General features: G+C 26.0%; 1 protein-coding gene across 1 annotated transcript in view; it reads right to left on the bottom strand.

Moving 5' to 3' along the window:
* LOC113548741 (Down syndrome cell adhesion molecule-like protein Dscam2) overlaps window positions 1–14,899 on the bottom strand; it is a 69,020-nt gene extending 54,121 nt beyond the window's left edge. The window contains exon 1 of the mRNA XM_026949781.1: window positions 14,772–14,899. The gene's annotated coding sequence lies outside the window, so the exon portion shown is untranslated. The remainder of the gene's footprint in view (window positions 1–14,771) is intronic.
* Window positions 14,900–19,853: the final 4,954 nt, after the last annotated feature.

Genomic DNA, 19,853 nt, shown 5'->3' with positions numbered 1-19,853 from the left:
TCAGTTTATTAATGACTAGCGAAAATATCAATTTATCAAATGCTTTTGACTTCTATATACATCATGTACTTGATGTTCCAACTCCATCATACGACTGAACGTAATGGTTAAAAAGCATAAAATTAGTAAACGTCACATTATGATGGCAAATGAATGTTGAACATAACATGTACCGTACAATTTAGAAGCTACGTTTAACTTTACACGTTATACACATATAAAGTCGTTCATTCGTGTACCTCTATTATGTTGACACCACGCTGACCAAAGTTGATCATTTTTAATCCTGTTGTTGTGTGCACAACGAGCGCCTCGAGAGAACTGACAAAAATAGTTTTGCGTATAGCCTGTAAAATGATTAATCATCTGGATTCGTAGAAACTACCATCCTGTTGGAGCAAATTAATTTAAAATTAGATTTTAGTATACAACAGTTTTAAATTTATAAATCTAAAATATCGAGAAAAACAAAAAAAAAATATTCTGATTTAATCCCTCTTTTATGTATCACAAAAGACAACATTTGCTGTAAAATATTTATTAACTATTACATCATTATATTGTTGATCAAAGGTACCAACTGAATATATGTGTATACAATATGTTTAAAACTAATAATCATAAATAAATAATGTCATAGCATTTTCCTTATTGTCTATTGATAAAATAAAAACACTCAATTTCACTTAGAATATTTATACATACATTAATAATTTTATTTCTCGTGTTAATTGCGCATACATAAAAATATTAAATTAAAAGTACATAAATGTTAATGTATGTATTTTGTACCTTTTTGGATTTGATTTAGTTTATATATTTTAATACAAAAAAGTAACGAAACGAATATTTTAAAGCTTTTTAATTAAAAGTGAAAATGCACGTAGGTACATATTGATAATCTCATAGTTAATGGCTAAATAATATACGAACACTCCCTTTTTGCTTGTATATAAATATATAATCCAAAAATTATGTTAATTACACTAAATAGCATGATTCTGTTTGTGGTCATTAATACGAATGTTATACGTTTTGTTTTGTATGCACTTATGTTTGTTGTTTGTAAGTTTCTCTGTTTCTAGGGAAATCGTGGTTGCCATTTAACATTAAGTGTTAAGTACATAAAAAATATTGAACTTGAATAGCTCAGTATACAATGAAAAAAATCTAGTAGTAATAATACTCCACAATGGTATTGTCGAGACAAATCTTCGGTATTATGGAACACTGATGACAACGCATTGTCCATTTCAACCCCCTTTGTGTTCACGAACCCGTTGAGCTGTTGAGCACCTCCACACGCCATTGATCCGGCGATCATTATTTCATATTGTATGTGTCTATGTTTGGCATTTAGTCCCATACAAATGATCGGATACGAATCGAATTGTTTATGAGATAATTGAACAATTTTTTTTCTCTTTTATGTGCATACCGACTACATATACAAAACCCCTTGTATTTATTCTGCACTGTATAACGTATAATATAATATAATGCAGTGTGTGTACATTTAATATCATTACACAACACAATATAGTTACATAAAAGGTCTTATAAAAAATAAAGCTATTTGGTACTTAGTTTAGACTATAAAGAACGTTATTTTAATATCGATCACAGTCGATTTGCAGTTTACACACAATTATTGTAAAAACATAACTATACAATAATGATACCCGAAGCTCATAGTCGATTAACTATCGTTACTCGTTTGGTCGAGAAAACTGACGGTGCGCCAACGGCTCTGCATTATATATTTTGTTCTAGGTTTCACCTAAATTGCAGTAGAATTAAATTTTATTTCATAATATGTACCTACCAGATACGCTTTATAGGTACACAGTAAGTATTATAAATAATTTAATGTCAATTGCAAAGTTTTATAAACTATATACTGAATACATACACTGAATTAATATCTTCTAATTGTAGAAAATAATATTAATAACAAAGTATTATTGATACGTAGTTGAACTGATATATGTTACAATGTTGACATCGCGATGTCGCATATGCTAATAATTTATATAATAATATTATATAGCTACAACACCTATTATACCAATACTAAATTCCAATACCATTGTATATTTGTTAACCAATATCGAGAAATTATAGTGGAAATTCCTATAACTCAGCTGAGTGGCCGTCCGTCATCAATATAGACAATAGACATAAATATTATTCATCAGTTATATATTATATTATTAAAAATAATGATATTCAATCATTCCACCCATAACGTTATTATTAATATTATTTTTTTTATTGGTTTAATTACCTCGTTTATTGTATTATTGATTCAGACTATTGTTTTTATTTACTTAATGGTCATGTTAAATTGTTACCATAAAATTGTATTGCATGCCGTTTTATTGGGCACCAAACTCGTTATTATATTATATACATAAACAACTATAAAATAATACTATAATAATATTATAGAATATGATGTGTTACTCGTTTTTAGGTAAAATATTGTAATTTTCGAACTAAATATGAAAATGGTCATAAAAATAGTATTTATTTATTTATTAACTGATTAGAAGATATTATATAAGTATATATTATGTGTTGGTGTGTATCTTTTATTGACGAGTTACGGAAAATGTGTGTGATATAAGGACGTGTAATAAAAATTGAGGACAAAGCGATTTGTTTCATAAAAAGTAGGTATACGTATGTTGTATGTAACGGATACAATTTGCATAGAGCCTTTTATATGGCGTATCGCTGAGCGCTGACGACCACTAAATCCTCCACTGTTAAACCACCATAATATTAGATGATAAAATTGTAAAAAATTATCGATAATAATAGTTAAATAGTTTTCTGAGTAAAAATGTTGTTTTTTTTAAATTATTCAATACTTATTATTATTAAAGTAATTGTCAATAAACTGCTGATTGTTAATATTAATATATTATTTATTTAAATAAATTTTTACTTTGAAAAGAGTATTTTATCAACTATGAAATGATTAAATCAAGTAGGATGAAATAAATAAATGAACCTTTGTACTAAAGTTCATTTTATAGTTAACATATAAAAATTAATATTTGATTATTCCTTATTTCTTATATTTTATATTCTAAGATAATTTATAAGCTGCTGACAAATTAACTATTATACAAGACATAAAAATATATAATTCAACAATTTCTGTATGTAAATACTGATCAATACTTACGTGCCATAATATAATACTCCTATCATCTAATATGTGTTATGTTTATTATACATTGTATAATGTATATACATAATACAGTTGACTATATTATTATGTGATTTTATCCAAAATATCTCAGTTTACCATAGTTTATCCTAGTAAATGTTATTTAATAGATTAAATGAATCAATACATCATATGTCTATACTAACTATACTGTCCTTTACTTAGTTAATATAATAAAATAATACATTGTAAAAAATCCTTAAAAGTTTTTCATTTAGGCACTCTCGTATTCATTCAGGAATATTGCGTTACATTATTATAAGTGCACATTTCAAGGAGCTTTCAGAATTTAAGTTATATATTATCGATGTTTAAATAAAAAGATTGATTATAGTCTTATTATAGTTGAATTAAAAATTAGTGTCTATAAATAATAATATTATACAAACAATGAATTTGTGAGAACCGAAATAAATTAAATTAATTTGTGTAGCCGTGTAGGTAAATGATAGATTAATGATCCATTTTCAAATCGTTAAAATTATAAATGTCTTCTTCAGCTTAACAAAAACCGATGGAATGAACAAAAGTGATCCTTTATTCACCCTCAGTGGTATCGTGAAGTAATAATCCCAAGTATTCCAAAAGTGGTCGACAATGGTTTACACGGAATTTTTAATGAATACACATGAAAAGGGTGGAATGTACTAAATACATGTTTTAAGGTAGATAATGAGAAGAGATTTCTCGTACACGCCATCAGCTCGGTCAACATAAAAATATATACAAAATACAAATGATAAATTATTTGCTTTGTAAATTCCATGCATTGAAAAAATAAATATTCAAACAAATAAATTATATTAAATCGTATTTGGCAATCCAAATAAAAATAACTTTAACTACAAATATTACGTGAGTATGTGACATATTTAGCAATTGATTTAAAATTATGTGCAATATTACATTGTATAACTGTTATTAAATAAAAGGTGATTATATTTTAACAGCAGTTACACACGCCTATTATTTGAAAAATATTTATGTTTTGGAAGACCTTTTTGGAAAATCTATGATATATGCAGTTCAAACATTTTATATTTGTAGTTTTTTATTTTTTATTTTTCTCTCTCGTGTTTATTGGTACTTGATGAATACATTATCGCCTTTTAATATTTTAGGAACTACCTATATTTTTAATTTTTTAACCTGAAAAACATAATACTTTTCTAAAAAACGTTGGTTTACGAATATAACTATTGGATAATTATTTATTTATAAAGTTAAGATAAAATAAAAAAAGCATATTGCCGTGAAAATTGTGGACCACTATTTCACTCATCAAGCGTATAATAATACAGAGCATAGTAGCATACAAATATTATCTAAAATACCAAATGCTTTATGTAAATTATAAAAATGCAAATTTATGAAAATTAAAAATAAATTTATCTTCTACTATTAGTTGATATTTTGCTTGTTAATTTTATGTTTGTATATTACAAATTTTTAAATGGTATAAAAATCAAAGTATTTGAAAATACGATGTTTAAGTATTCTAGACAACCTATGCTTAATATGTTAGGTTTATCGACATGTTTAATATACAGTATATGTACAATAGAATATAGGCTGTATAAGAATTTAAATCAAAAACTTATTGTTTATGAAAAAGTTAAACTATCTAACTTAGTTAAAAATTTCCAATATTGAAGGTATTGAAAGCACTAAACATTTTTTTATGATATTAAAATGTATTTAATGAAGTTACCTAAGTTAATAATGTAGAACAAAATATCAGTTATAGCTTATTGTTTTATTATTTTTTTTAACGGTATTTCATATTTTTATGATAACTATTTTATTTAAAACTTTATAGTCGTAAATATAAATTACATTATATTGTGCATAAAGAAAAAAATATTATGTATATATAATACGAATGTACATAAATATATTTTTATTTATTTAAAATTAGGTACCTATATAATATAAAAATATATTTTTAATTTACTTTTTTTATTGAAACAAAAACTTTTATAACTGTGAATCTTAAAAACTTACCTACAAAGAGGGTCAATACATAATTTAAATCTGTAAAAAATCGTGAAAAGTTTTAATCGTTAATTAACTATAGTTTTAATTTAATATATTTATTCAATGATAACGCTTGAATAAATACTTATTGTTGGATTTCTTGTCGTTATCGTTAAGTACTATTGTTGGAAATATATTTATTTAAATAGTTTTTACGATGTTAAATCATCAAATTTGATAACATTGAAAAATATACTTAAAATGGACTCAATTTTTTCAATCACATATTATTTTTCAAATAATATGATTTATTAAATATTTAGGTACTATTTGGGCCTATCATTCTTCTAAATTACTAATTATTATATTAATTTTAATTTTTTTTAGTTTCATTATTTGATTTTATAAGTTTACTATTTAACTTTATAAGGTAAGTACTTGTTTGATAACTATAATTTTTAAAGATAATGCCATACCAAAGTTTACCATCTTGTACATAATATCAAACTTATACTTAACAAACAATTTAACTGCTTCCTTTGTTTTTGTATTAAATTATTGATTAAACAATAAAACAATAAATATTAATACATTACTATATTATTTTATATTAATGAAAAATAATTCTTTATAATAAATAAATACAATTTTTATGCAAGTACATTGTACGTACAAAACATAAATATTGTTTATTTAAAAATAAAGAAATATCTACATATTTTATTTTACAAACTAAAAGTTATAAATATTTAAGTGTGAATACAGTATTTAATAAATATTGTATTAGAATATCTAAATTCTAAATATATAAAATTAAAACTATAAAGTACAAGAATAATAAATTAATAAATAATGTTATATTCCTCTTGCCTCTAAATATTTCTAGCTATTAGATTTTTTTGTCAAATATTTATTTATGATAGCTTACATTGTAAACCTTACTAAATAAAAATGTCTCTATAATTAATATTTGAAAAAAAATCCGCTATTACAAAATTAAAACATTATTCTATTTTACAACTTAAGCATTGAAAATCTAATGAATAATGGTGGTTAAAACGTTTTGAACAAACAATTTAATGTATCTAAAAATGACTATTGATATCTTCAATTATAAACTTTAAATATTTATTATAAGAATTATAAAACTTGATAAATTAATTCAATTTAAATTGTATATTTGTTTCACATTAATGTTATTGTTTTTTATCGTGTACATGAACATAATTGGTTTAATTTTTTATATAAATGTAATATTATATATTAAAAAACTATATTAATTTTTATTAATATAGTTTATTTATTCAATTTTGTTATAATCATAATTTTAATATTAATAATTACAACATTAAATTTCTATACATATAACAATTATATTAATACCTTATTTTAATATGTTTACTAATGCCGATACTATATAAGTTAAATCGATTTATTTTCTTATTAACTTAGTTTAATTAATTTTAATTAACATTTATCCTTATTTTTGGATTATCTGCTGTATGATATGCCTTTAGCTCTTATGGCTTAGCAATTTAATTTTGAGGAGATACATCGATCCATCGTTTATTTTTTAATTACTGTTAAACATTACTATATTGTACCATATTATATTTTTTTTATGGAATTAAACATATTATTATTATTATTATTATTATTATATTAATTTATAGAAGATTGTTAAAATTAGGTTAAAATACTTGTTACCCTGTGATAAAAAAAAAAAATAGGAAGACAGGTACATATACGAGTAAATTCTTATGTATTTAAAAATATAAATAATTTTTCTATTTACCTACACTTTCATTTTAAAAATATTTTCAGTGATATATAATTTCATATTTCAAAAAGTTGAATAAAATGGTCCAAACTTATATTACGTAAATAATCAACTAGATACTTATAAAAAATTTCACATTCACTTTGAAAATGAGGAAACTTCACGTTACCATTTACATCACTACAGTAATGATGCGGCGAAGGAAGTAAATTTGAGAAGAGGATTCTTCTGGGTTTTTCACGGGGTGAATGAATGTGTGTATAAATAATATATGATATAAGTTAAAATCACATTTATAGTTTTTTTAGGAAAATATTTCTTAGGATAGTAATTTACAAATAGAAAAGTAGGTGTTGAAGTAATAAAATATTCTATACAAATGTATCCGTCCTGAAAATTTTTTCAAATTCCATAGAATCAATAATATTAAAAAATATATAAATAATATATAACATTAACTGGTAATTTAAATTTAACTTCAAATACATAATTATACACCCATTACTTACATATTTATTGATATATGACGATAATATGTTATATAGGTAATGGTAAAGCGATTATAGTTATACATAATATATTAATATATGAGAAGGAGTTTTCTATTTTCATTTTTCCTTAATATTAGATTAAATTAATAATTTTCTTCACATGTATTTACTTATTGTGATAAAAACTATAATTCTACGTATCCAACTTAAAAATAACATATACAATTAATATACTTTATAGGTTTAATATATAAAATTGTTTTAGAAAATCTTTACCAATCAGTCGCCAATATTAATTATACATAAATACTTAATAATGATTCTTTACTTGGAAAAAGTTTATAGATTTTATTTCACCGATCCTGAAGACTGTTTATAAAAGTTTTTAAATTATGATGATTTATCTATTTAATCATATTTGTCTTAATTTTCCGATGCCTAAATATAAGTATAGATAATAGGTGCATTCACAAATTGGAACTTTACCTGTATTGCAAAATAACAAGACACCTCTAACATACTACATATCTTGTATAACATATTCTACATAAACCTTCTACACATCTTAATTTTTAATTATTTTATGCATAAAATGTTTAATCGTTTACTGTGTAAATATTATTGTTTTAGAAAATTATTATTGTTTTTTTTTTATTTGTTTATTATTATTATTATTATTTTTTTTTTTTTATTGTTAGCGAGAATTTTTTAAATTTATAATCTAAATATTTATAAAGAAGTTTTATATTGATTATTTTTTTATCTCTAGGTATTAGAATCCTATACTTCAGTAATGTAACGACATTCATGTTTAAGTTTATTTGATTTTTTTCAATGGTTAGCTACTTAAAGAATGAATAAATAATAAATTTCTTTTAAAGAAAAATTTTCTATTCCTACTTTTTAAGTTTTTTTTCTCGTGATTTATTTTCAAAGTTCAATCCTTAACTTTTTACTTATAGCTTTGAAGTTAAATTACTTTTTAAAACATAACGTTCATAAAATCAATTAATTGTTAAGAAAAAAAATGTAACCAATCATAACTAATTTGTTTAACTTTTTCTCAGAATATAACCTAATTTGAACACTATTTAAAATGATTTTTTAGTATAAAATAAATTTAATTTTATTAAATTAATTTAAGCTTTAAAATAAATCCAATACAATATAATATAATACATATTTCTAAATATTTTGAAATTAGATTAATAAAATAGCTAATTAGTATCAATCTTTCTTTCTTTTTTTTTTTGCAATTTTAGTAGGTTTACTTAAAAAAAAACTTAAACATTTGATTCGCGCAAAAAATAAATAAATACCAAACAAATTTATTCAATAATATTCAAAAAATAATTTATTAGAATTCTCATTACAAAGCTTTGAATTCTGTGTATATAGATATAGTAAATAATATTCAAAAATGTAATATTTCATAATTTTCTAAATGCTTTGATATTAAGTTACAAAAATAAAGGTCAAAAGTATAAAAATTACGTTTTAAAAAATGTATAATTTATAATACACCTAAGTGCATTATATAAATAGGTAAATAAATCATAAATTGATAAATGTATACATTTAATTTAAAACAGAAATTGATATATTTATTTTCAACTTCGCATTTCTATAAAATGTACGATTTATTTATTTTTATTATTTTATTATTAATTTTTTGATTTATAATTTATTTTTTTCTCATAAAATATAAAATGTTTTATTTTTGAACCTATTTATATGATAAATTAATTTGTCATGAAAATTATTACATTTAATTATTATTAAAAATTAAAATACAGTCAACTAAATTAAACTACAATATTAAAAATATTTTCAAAACTTTATTGTTTTAATATTAATTTTTAATAATTAAGAATCAATTTTAAAAATAAATTTTACATTAAATTTTTAATTAAATCCGTAGTTAAACCATATTATACTATAGAATAATATAAACTATTAATTCTATATCTAGTAACGTAATAATTAATGCATAGGTATATAAATACATAAAACAACTTGATAAAGTAGTAATGCATAATATAATATACAGTTATTGACCATTATTTGTATAATAGATAACTTCTCGTGGTTTATTTGATCAAATCAAAACACTCAGATACGTTGAAGTTTGAAAACTATTTTGCTTAAACTTTTTGGTCGAGATACATAAACTATTATTATCATCTTCATTCACTTGAATTGCAATTTTCTCTAGAACTACAATCTTCGATCAGACTATTTTTTCATATACTTTTGTGAAATGTTATTGGAAATTAGAATGTACATTTCTTTTCGAAAACTTTTTAAATACATTTAAGTTGAAAATCATAATAACCGATTGGTACAATAAAATCGTCTATTGTAAACATAAAATGTCCCTCCTTATTCAGTTACAAGTAAAATCATACATTGAAAATATAAACGTTTAAATTAAACAGCCGATTAAATATCTAGATGTATTCTAACTAAACGTTTTAAGTTACCTGTTTAAACCTATTGGCACAAGTAGTTTTAACTGTTTTATAAATTAGATGAAATTCAAATGAAATTACTTGTTTGTAAACGAGATTTCAAGTTTCCGAGAATCATAAACAATTAGTACTATGTTTTCTAACTTTAGTTTCTTTATCTAGACTAACACAGGCTTACTGTTGCATGTTTCTCGAACTTTTTTATTTTTTTTATTTGGTGTCTGCACTTATATACTACTTTCTATCTTTGATTTTGAAAAGCACTCAACTGATAGATTGTGTCTGTATATTTGTGTACCAATATAAAGTTTATAAAATAAACATAACTTTAAAAACTTTATAAATAATTAAAACTACAGTTTAACATATAACACAACATTTAATTAAATATAGTCATAATAATAGTATTTACTTTTACTAAAAAATTTAGTAACATAAATTTGATGCGATGTAATTATACCTATATGATAAACATTACCTAGTATTTAAAAAACCTACATATATTTAAAATTTAAATAAAACATAATTTGATTAAGCACGCCCAGATTAATGTAAGTGCAGACGCTGAACATGCACTTAGCCCCTTAAATGTGTAGGAAACCATATGGACTATAACATCATTGACCATGCCCCATTTATTTTGTTATTATTTAATTCAATATATGTAAATAACATAATGATAAACGATATATTTCTAAATTGATAAAAATTAAATGTAGTATTCATATATTTCTTATAATATATTAATATTTTTAATGCATTTATTCTAGTCTGACGTTTTAATAAAAAGAAAATATTATAATATTAAGTACTGTTATAATTTTAATATTTATGAATATATTATTTAAATAGCCACTTATATCATTCAATATAAGCTAGTATAAAAATGCATAGTTTCTTATTATTTGACAATTACCTATTAGGGATGAAATTAAAAATAATGTTTGCTATTAATTTATGCTGTGCTACATTTTTTATTTTTTTTTTTTATAAAAAATAAACTCAAACAGGTAATATAAAATTTGAGTTAAGAATTAACGCCTGTGAAGTAAAAACGGATGTTATTTACAGAGTATACTCTAAAATAATGTAAATATATAGTCTAGGACCCTGACTAGAGTTATGCACTTGGATCCCATTTTGGTTAATCAGAACCTGAGACTAGGATGTATATATCTACTTTATAGTTCATATTATTTAGCAGTTAATATTTGCATAAAATTAATTAATTTTTAAAAGTATTTATCAAAATCCACTATCTGCATGTATCATTAAATAGTGACAAGAAAAAAAATAATTGTAAAAATAATATTCTATTCTACTGCACTACAATTTTAGTCTCATCAGTTATAATAATATTTAGAATTATTTTAATTATTTAAATTATTACTTCTTTAGGATACAAAAACCAATCTTATTTCAATATTAAACTTTAGTACCTAATAGGTATAATGGTATATGTACATAATATTATAGTTTTTCATTATTTTCGTATTATATGGACATAAGGTATAAATAATATATTTATAATATACATACTACATGTTTATATAATATATATAATATATATATATTATATAGTATGACACAATATTAATAACGAATGTGAAAAAAACATCTCGGCCTATATAGACGTTACGATGATGGTAAAGGCTTAAGATATTTTAACATTTTTGTGGTGGTGTAAAGAGAGACGTAGAGGACACGCATATAACGATAAGTCTCTCATACGACCATGGTGGTATGATATCGGACGGAGCACTTATTATTGGTGTAGCCGCGTCGTATATCGTCACTATGTAAACCATAATAACGTAAATATGGAGTACGAATGTACGATGAATGAATATTTATCTATTTTATAGGTACCTACTACCTATATATAATTACAGGTATGTATCACCGTAGTACAAAATTTTCGAAATTCATTGACACCAAAAGAGATGTGTACATTACGTACATTGCACCCAGCCCGGCCCATTTGGAAAATCAAAATTTTTTTTGCACAGATATTTAGCACGTAATTAGCATGAATTTGCAAGCCTGAAATTAGGGCTGGCGCAACGGCTGGAAATGGGAAACGGTTTTTTAACATTCAAAAAATGTCGTGCAAATTCTACTAATTGCGTGTTAAATATTAGCATATTTATATAGTCGATAATTATATTTTTTCTATTGAGCCGGGCTAGCGCAACGTTGCGCCAGCCCGGCCCATCAAATTTTGGGTTTTACCGTTAAACCATTATCATGCAAATTCTAATTTCAGGCTTGCAAATTCATGCTAAATATCTGTGCAAAAAAAATTTTGATTTTCCCAATGGGCCGGGCTGGTGCAACGTACGTGTATACATTATTATGAAGCGGTAGTATTATCACGTTGTATATAAAAACTAAAAAAAAAAAATAGCGAAAAAAAAGAAAGATTCCGCGGTATTCAAATCTCTTCCGAGAAACGCGATCGTTTTCATTAATTCTGCTGTCGCCTCCTTCATTGTGCAGTGGCGTGTCCACCGGGAAGTGAAGGCGTGAAAAAAACTTACAACATCGTGGGCCAAATTATTATATTAATATTATATTATGTATGAACTATATACATGTACACACTACGTGTTCGCCATTACGTACACGTCATATGGATTAACATCAATACTACTGAACTTTAGTTTATATTCATAGCGTTAATCTTTTTTATAATAATGTATAACATTAATAAATATAAATCTCCGTTCGGAAAATTAATTTCTAACGCAGGAAAAAAAGAAACACTACATTATAATATAGCGTATAATACCTGCTGCAGGTGTATATACCTACAACGAAATGCTGCGGTAATAAGAACATTATTTGTTGATCATAAATTAAATGTATAAACATCAATTTCAATACAATCTGTTCTAAATCATACATAATATTATGTATATGTATAGCCGTGCAGTAAAGGAACCAACGTTTTTTCTTTTGTTTTCTATTGAACGTTATTGTGATTTATTATACTACGCGGTACATGGTATACATATTTTATTTTAACTTCCATGCGTTAGTAGGTTTAAATAGGTATATAATATACCTACCGATACATTTATTAGAGTTCAATAAATTAACGGGTGTAATCGTGTAATAAAGTTTTCGTACAAGATAAAATGTATGATATATTGATATACCAATATACAACTGATAATAATGTTATATAGTTATTATCAATCACATAAATAATATGTATTAATTAAATAAATTTTATGCCATGTAGATCAATACTGCAATAATATTATATATTATATATTACATTATATAAAATTAATTTACATTCGTATGCGGTGTGCGATAATTGCAAAACAAATATTTAAAAATAATCACACCTAATTTTTTATTGAACAATACCATAAAAAATAATTCCTATGAAATTTGAATAGCCATTGAATTGTAGACATTTGCATAGTAGCTAATAGGTGTAATATTTACCATCGTATATAAACTATAAATACTGAATATTATACATTATATAGACAATAGCAAAACTAAAAATTACCCGAGGGGATATATATTATATAATAGGTACACATTTTTGTTTTGTATAAATTTGTAATATTAAATAATTGTATTATTACAATATTTAAAATTTGATACATTAATAGGTACTTAAATACAACGATAAAGAATAAACACCTAAATGATGGGACAAAACCTCAAAACATTGAGACAACCCCCTTAATTGCCTCACTCATACACATAGGTAATTTTACTTGGCCGATCAACAATATACTTAATGCATGCCATTACAATATGTATGATTTTAATGTATTAATCCAAAGCTCAACATAATTATATCATATATACCTTGGTATTATATATATTTAATAGTTAAACCGTTTATATAATTTATAATCTAGTTTGACTAAACATAACGATTTGCGCGCGCGTTTTTCCGCTGTAAACCGGGTAATTTATAACGTCAGCTCTGTTTTAAAACTTCAAAATTCAGTTAAGATATCGCTCGCTTTAAAATTAAAAGCCTAATATAGTACCCTAAAAGATAATATTTGTAATATTAAATTTTATATTAGGCTACTTCAATACAATGTCGAACTAACAAGACAAAATGAATTACTTTGCAATTTTTCGCATGATTATTGTTGATCTACGTTTGCTATTTTAAAATTTGTTGTTAAAAATTAAGTTTTTTAAATAGGTAATCTAAATAAAAAAAACTACTAATATAGCGTATAGCCATCGTTTTTTTTTTAAATATAGGTCGCAATCTTAATTTACCCACTAAGCCGAACCACCTCTGGGGAAAAAAACAATGACAACGCATCTACGTGGCCACTTTGGTGCGATTTGGGGGTGCACGGGGGATTTGTGTACCCCCGAGTTTAAAATGTACACCCCCAAAAAATAGAAACCTGTTTCTATTATATTTAGAAATACGTATTACTATCACTAATTACAAAAACGTTATATTATACCTATTGTATATTGAAGAATCTAGATACTCGGCTATAAGAAATAATCTCTTGTTTACATAGAACAGGTATGTAGCATGTGCATAGTTATTTATAGCACAACACCTAATCATAATAATATTATACTGTAGCTAGGTAATGGGTGGTGCTCTTCGCAATTTGTGCACCCCTAAAAATATTTGTCAATTTGCGCCTGTTTGGCCGGCAACAATTTCCATAATATTCGCACAGTAAAACAGTATAATATTATTGTACCGGTCCGGAACTGGACGGCTGCGGTGGAGCGAACGAAAGCGTACGAGTTGGGGCGGAGAAATAAATGATTAGACACGCACAAAATGTATGACTTACCTTCGCGCAAAATCGGTTACTGCGGTTGGCGCAGATTATCGCCACAACGACGACGACGACGACGACGACGACGACGAGATAACTGCAGCCCGCGACGGATCGCCACCTCCACCACCACCTGCAGCAGCACAACCGAAACGGCCGCCACCACCGCCGGTACTGCTGTTACAAAAGCGTATACTACGAAAGTTGTACGACTATGTACGACGAACACGACGACGACGGCGACGAGCGCGACTACTAGTACCGCGGCCTCCGGCGTCGACGCGACAACGACCACGTTCGTTCGGTCTCGTTTGCCAGTCGCCGACGATCGCCGGTCCGTGGTTACAGCTCCCCGACGACATATGCGAACGGCGCGCGGCTGACATCGCACGCGACCGCGTCGGTCCGATCGTCCAACTTGGACGCGTCTCTATAATAATAATAATAACAATATTATTTTAATGCATGTGACATTGCGAGCGCTGCAGAGTATAGCAATTCGGTGTTCATAATATATATATATAGACAGTGGTCGGGCAATCGATGTGGTCCGACCGTAACACTCCGCATGAATGGGTACTTGACGAGTTCGCACACGCACGCACGCACGCACTCCTATTACACACACATATTATACGTACAGTCCTAGTCATCACAGAGATCCGCTTGCATCCTGTCCCCACCCGCCCGCGACGGCCTACGCCGCCCGCGCATTACGCCGAACGTACGCTCGCGGCCGCCGCGCGAGAGCCCTTCCCGCGCGTATAAGCCGCCAGCCGCCGCCACGCGCATTTATCCTCCATAACGATTGTCAACGATCACTTACTGCGCGCGCGCATACCGCCGCGGTCGACTCACATCATCACGACTTCGCGCGGAGACGTTCGGGTGCATATAGGTAGCACTCGGCGTCTGGCACGAAAGGGGTTGAGGGGGAGGTTATTTTGAAAGCCAAATTTTAGCGGAGCTCAGTGGCACGATTACAATGAAAAAACTGAGGGTGTTGTGAAGTCCCTTATTTTTTCACTTTGTCCACAAATGGCATAAATTATGGCTTACGACTGCTATTTCTGCGAAAATGGTGATGCTAATTATCCCCAAACACCCTCTCCCCCATAAATTTCACCAACAGTGGTAATTTAAAAAAAATAGTTATTATAAAATTCTTGTTTTTGGCCAATGATATAATACTTCACGAAATCAATCATTTCGAGATACGTGTTGACCATTTCATAAAAAGGAAACGACTTTTTCACACATTTTACATTTTTTTTTACGGTTTCGCACAAATTCACACTAATGGCGCACTAATGTTTGGCCGAAAAAAAAAATTTTAAAAAGGGGGCCGATGAAGAAATGTTTGTCTTTTCTACACTTAGTGAAATATAATAATATTTTATGAAACGGTTACACTAATTTGACATCGTGTAATTTTTTTAAATGTGATCGATCATTTTGTGTACTGAAATAAAACATTTACCGCTCACTAAACTTCGATTATATTATAATCTCTTGTTCGCGTCAGATAGATACAAATGTACATTATCTATTAACTAATATATAATATATTGCACTATATGATCACTTGCAATATATCTGAAAAGTGTAGGTTTTATTGATTTTGTTAAATGGCATAATCATAATACCAAAATTATAAATTAAGTAACAAATATTTTGGAGGTAATATGATAAAGTGAAGATGAGGTATTGGGGTAATGAGATTAAAACTAACAAACCTAAAAAAGTAAAAAAAAATGAAAAATATCATTTGGATATACCTGTCAAAAACCCATAATTACTGCTGAAAAAATCTAGTCAATAATTACCTACGCGATTTACTGACGCTAATTGAAACATACAAATGGCTACTAAGTTACATCATTTGTCTTCTCTTCTATTACATATTTTGTATTACCTACCGTTAGTGACAACTCGTCATGGGAGACATTAGCCAACTAAATATGTTTGTATTTAAAAAGAGTATCTTAAGTATACCTAATTTTCATAAAATATTTTAGTATATTTATTAAAAAAAATTCTACTTTTCAATAACTGATTTTTAAAAACACCCCCAAAACTTTTTTCTGCGTACGTCCCTGCAGGCCACCACTGTATATCATACCTATGTCTCGTACAACAATGGTCGAGAAAAAGTATGTAATTGATAACAAAACAAAAAATGACAAAAATGCAAAGCAAATATACCTGATTAGTAAATAGGTACTCTAAAATAAATTTAAATTAACATAATATATTAATTTTTAAATAGGTGTAATAAATAGGTATATATAGTGTCATACTAAGACTTGTTTATAAAACTAAATAATTACTATATACTTACAGGACATACATGATGTGGGAAAAATGCTGTATGTACATTGAATATTAAATTCCGAAATCAAACTTTTTTAGGTACACATATGAGCAACTTGTAATAGTAAAAAAGGTGAATTAGCAACTAAACCTGTTTGTTAGTAAAGACTTCAACGATAGAGCTCAAGTTAACTTGATTGATTTTCAGTCATTACCAAACAAGAAATATAAATAAATATTGATCTCAAAAGATCATATAAAATTTATATCTCCATTATCTTTGAAATATAAACGAAGAGCTGTATAGGGGCATATATAATAATATATACCTAATAAAAAATCTTGTTAAATATTACAAAATGTGTTAAACTGAATCCACAAAATATGTTTGTGATTTATGATTAACTGCAGAAAATAATATAATACAATAAGACCACAAAACAGGGCATATATGTCAAGAAAAAAATCGCCTTCGATAAATATTTAGCGCGGTACCTCAACAATATAAAATTAACATAGGTATGTCGATTACATCGTATATACTAAGTATATATAATAAATTAAATAGTTATACAGTAGGTATATAAAAATAGATCTATCAAGTATGAAATAAACCTAATCTAATGATGATGACAGTTGTCCTTTGAAGGACTAAAATAAATGTTTATACCTAAAACTTATATTCAGTAATAATAATAATGTCATTATTTTGTCCTAGACCTTTTTGTATACTTATCAGTTATCACAAACTGTGAATATTTAGAATATTACAAACAGTGTAATTCATTTCTAAAACCCAATAACATTATTTTTAGAATTCATGAAAATTTAATATTAAAATTGAGTTTCTATATTGTAAACAATACTACTAATGATATGTCAAAGTTTCGTAAAGAAATTCGTATTAGTAATAACGGAGAAAAATAGATTTATAAATGAAAATAAATAAAAATGTGATCTATAAAATTATATTGTAATTTTGTGACATTGTTTCTTTTACCTAGGAAACAGATTTTTTTACAATTTATTTGTTGCGCCATAAAAAAACCGTAATTCAAAAGTTGAAAATTAATAACAGACTACAGTATGTCTGTATTACAATAATTACTGTTCCAAAAGTCGACAGAGCAACAGAGGACCATTAAATTCTGCATGGTCGCTGTAATTGTTGAAGAAAAATATGAGATATATTTAAATACATAAAGTAGGAACTCAACACGGTTTTATTAAAGGATGGTTCAATTTCGGTAATATATGTAGTATGCCACTGAACATTTTATTTCAGCTGAATAGTTAAAAAACGAAAATAATTAACCTTACTGTCCTTACTTGAAACTATCCAATTTGTACTTGGAGATCAAAGGTTCCTAAGGAGTAAGTTGTTATTGTAAAAGTACTTGTTAATCCAAACAATATATGTTTGTTTTAAGTAGCATGAAATTGTAATAACCGTAGTCACTATTTTGTAATTTTTCAAACTAATTTTTTCCTTAGTAAATTTTTTTTTTTCTATACATTTAATATGAAATTAATAGTTCTATAAGTATATTACTATAATATAATTAATTAGTATTTATACTATAATACTTATAAAAGATTTCTTAGTCATAAATAAATATAAGTTATCTACCTATACTTAATATAAATACTGTACCATACAGCTGATATTGTAGCTTATCGGAAAGTTACGAATATTACAAACTCCTATATACTTGATTCTTGCTTTATTTTATTTAATGCACTGTAAGTTGTGTTAAATATGTTAATACCTAAAATTATTGGTGAATAAACATATTATTATTATTATTATTATTATTTATAACTTATAAATTAATAAATTAATTATAAGTATCATCAACTAATATAGGTATACAAATTATTGTTACAATAATTTAAATTTATGTTAGCAGTATGTAAATGTTTTACTTCAATAGACAAAGTGAACGACCAATAATTGTAAAAAAATTTATACAACGTTAAATAATTAGTGTGACCATAAAAACGAAAAAAAATTCTACTACCTAACCAATATAGTGGGACGCAATTCATATGGTCCCGTAGCTACGACATACGTCCTTACGCTAAGGAGGTACCGATTGGCCATCACGCTCTAAACTTTTTAAATGACCCCAAAAAAGTTGTTTTTTTATAGAATCAATATTTTTTTTCTGAAACAACTTTTTTAATTACAACCAAAATAAAAATTTGATAAAAATAGAACTACAGTTCCTTTAGTTTATAAGTTTTCATCAATCTTATAATATATTATTACGTTAAGTTACATACGTATGTTTACAAACATTTTTTTCTTGCTTTTAGGGACGCTAATTTTTTAAACCTGGGTAAGATGGGACACCTAACACTTAAACCAAGATAAAATAAACAATTTATAACTTATCGTGTTAAAAATGATTCCTATTCATTACAAATATTACTACACATCTAAATATGCAATAACAATTCCAAAAACTTTTTTAGAAAAATATTGAGAATATTTTTAACTTTTTTACTCAAAGAGAATCTTACCCTGTTATATTATTGTTATTTGTTGAATTCATAAATCTCAATTTTAGGTATATAACTATATATTATATACTACAATCATATATACATGTAAAATATAACCATATTGTATAGTATAGATTAAATACGACTTTTTAATTTTTTTTTTTAAAGATTATGATTTATAATTTAACTATTTTTTAATTTCTATAAACTGTTAGTTCCTTTTTTAGTTTTTTCAGTATTCAAATCGTTTTTATGAATATTTAAAAAATATTTATG

The sequence above is a fragment of the Rhopalosiphum maidis genome, chromosome 4 (assembly GCF_003676215.2).
Source record: "Rhopalosiphum maidis isolate BTI-1 chromosome 4, ASM367621v3, whole genome shotgun sequence".
NCBI lineage: Eukaryota > Metazoa > Arthropoda > Insecta > Hemiptera > Aphididae > Rhopalosiphum > Rhopalosiphum maidis.
Note: the sequence above shows the minus strand (reverse complement) of the source record. Positions and strands in the feature narration are given on the sequence as shown.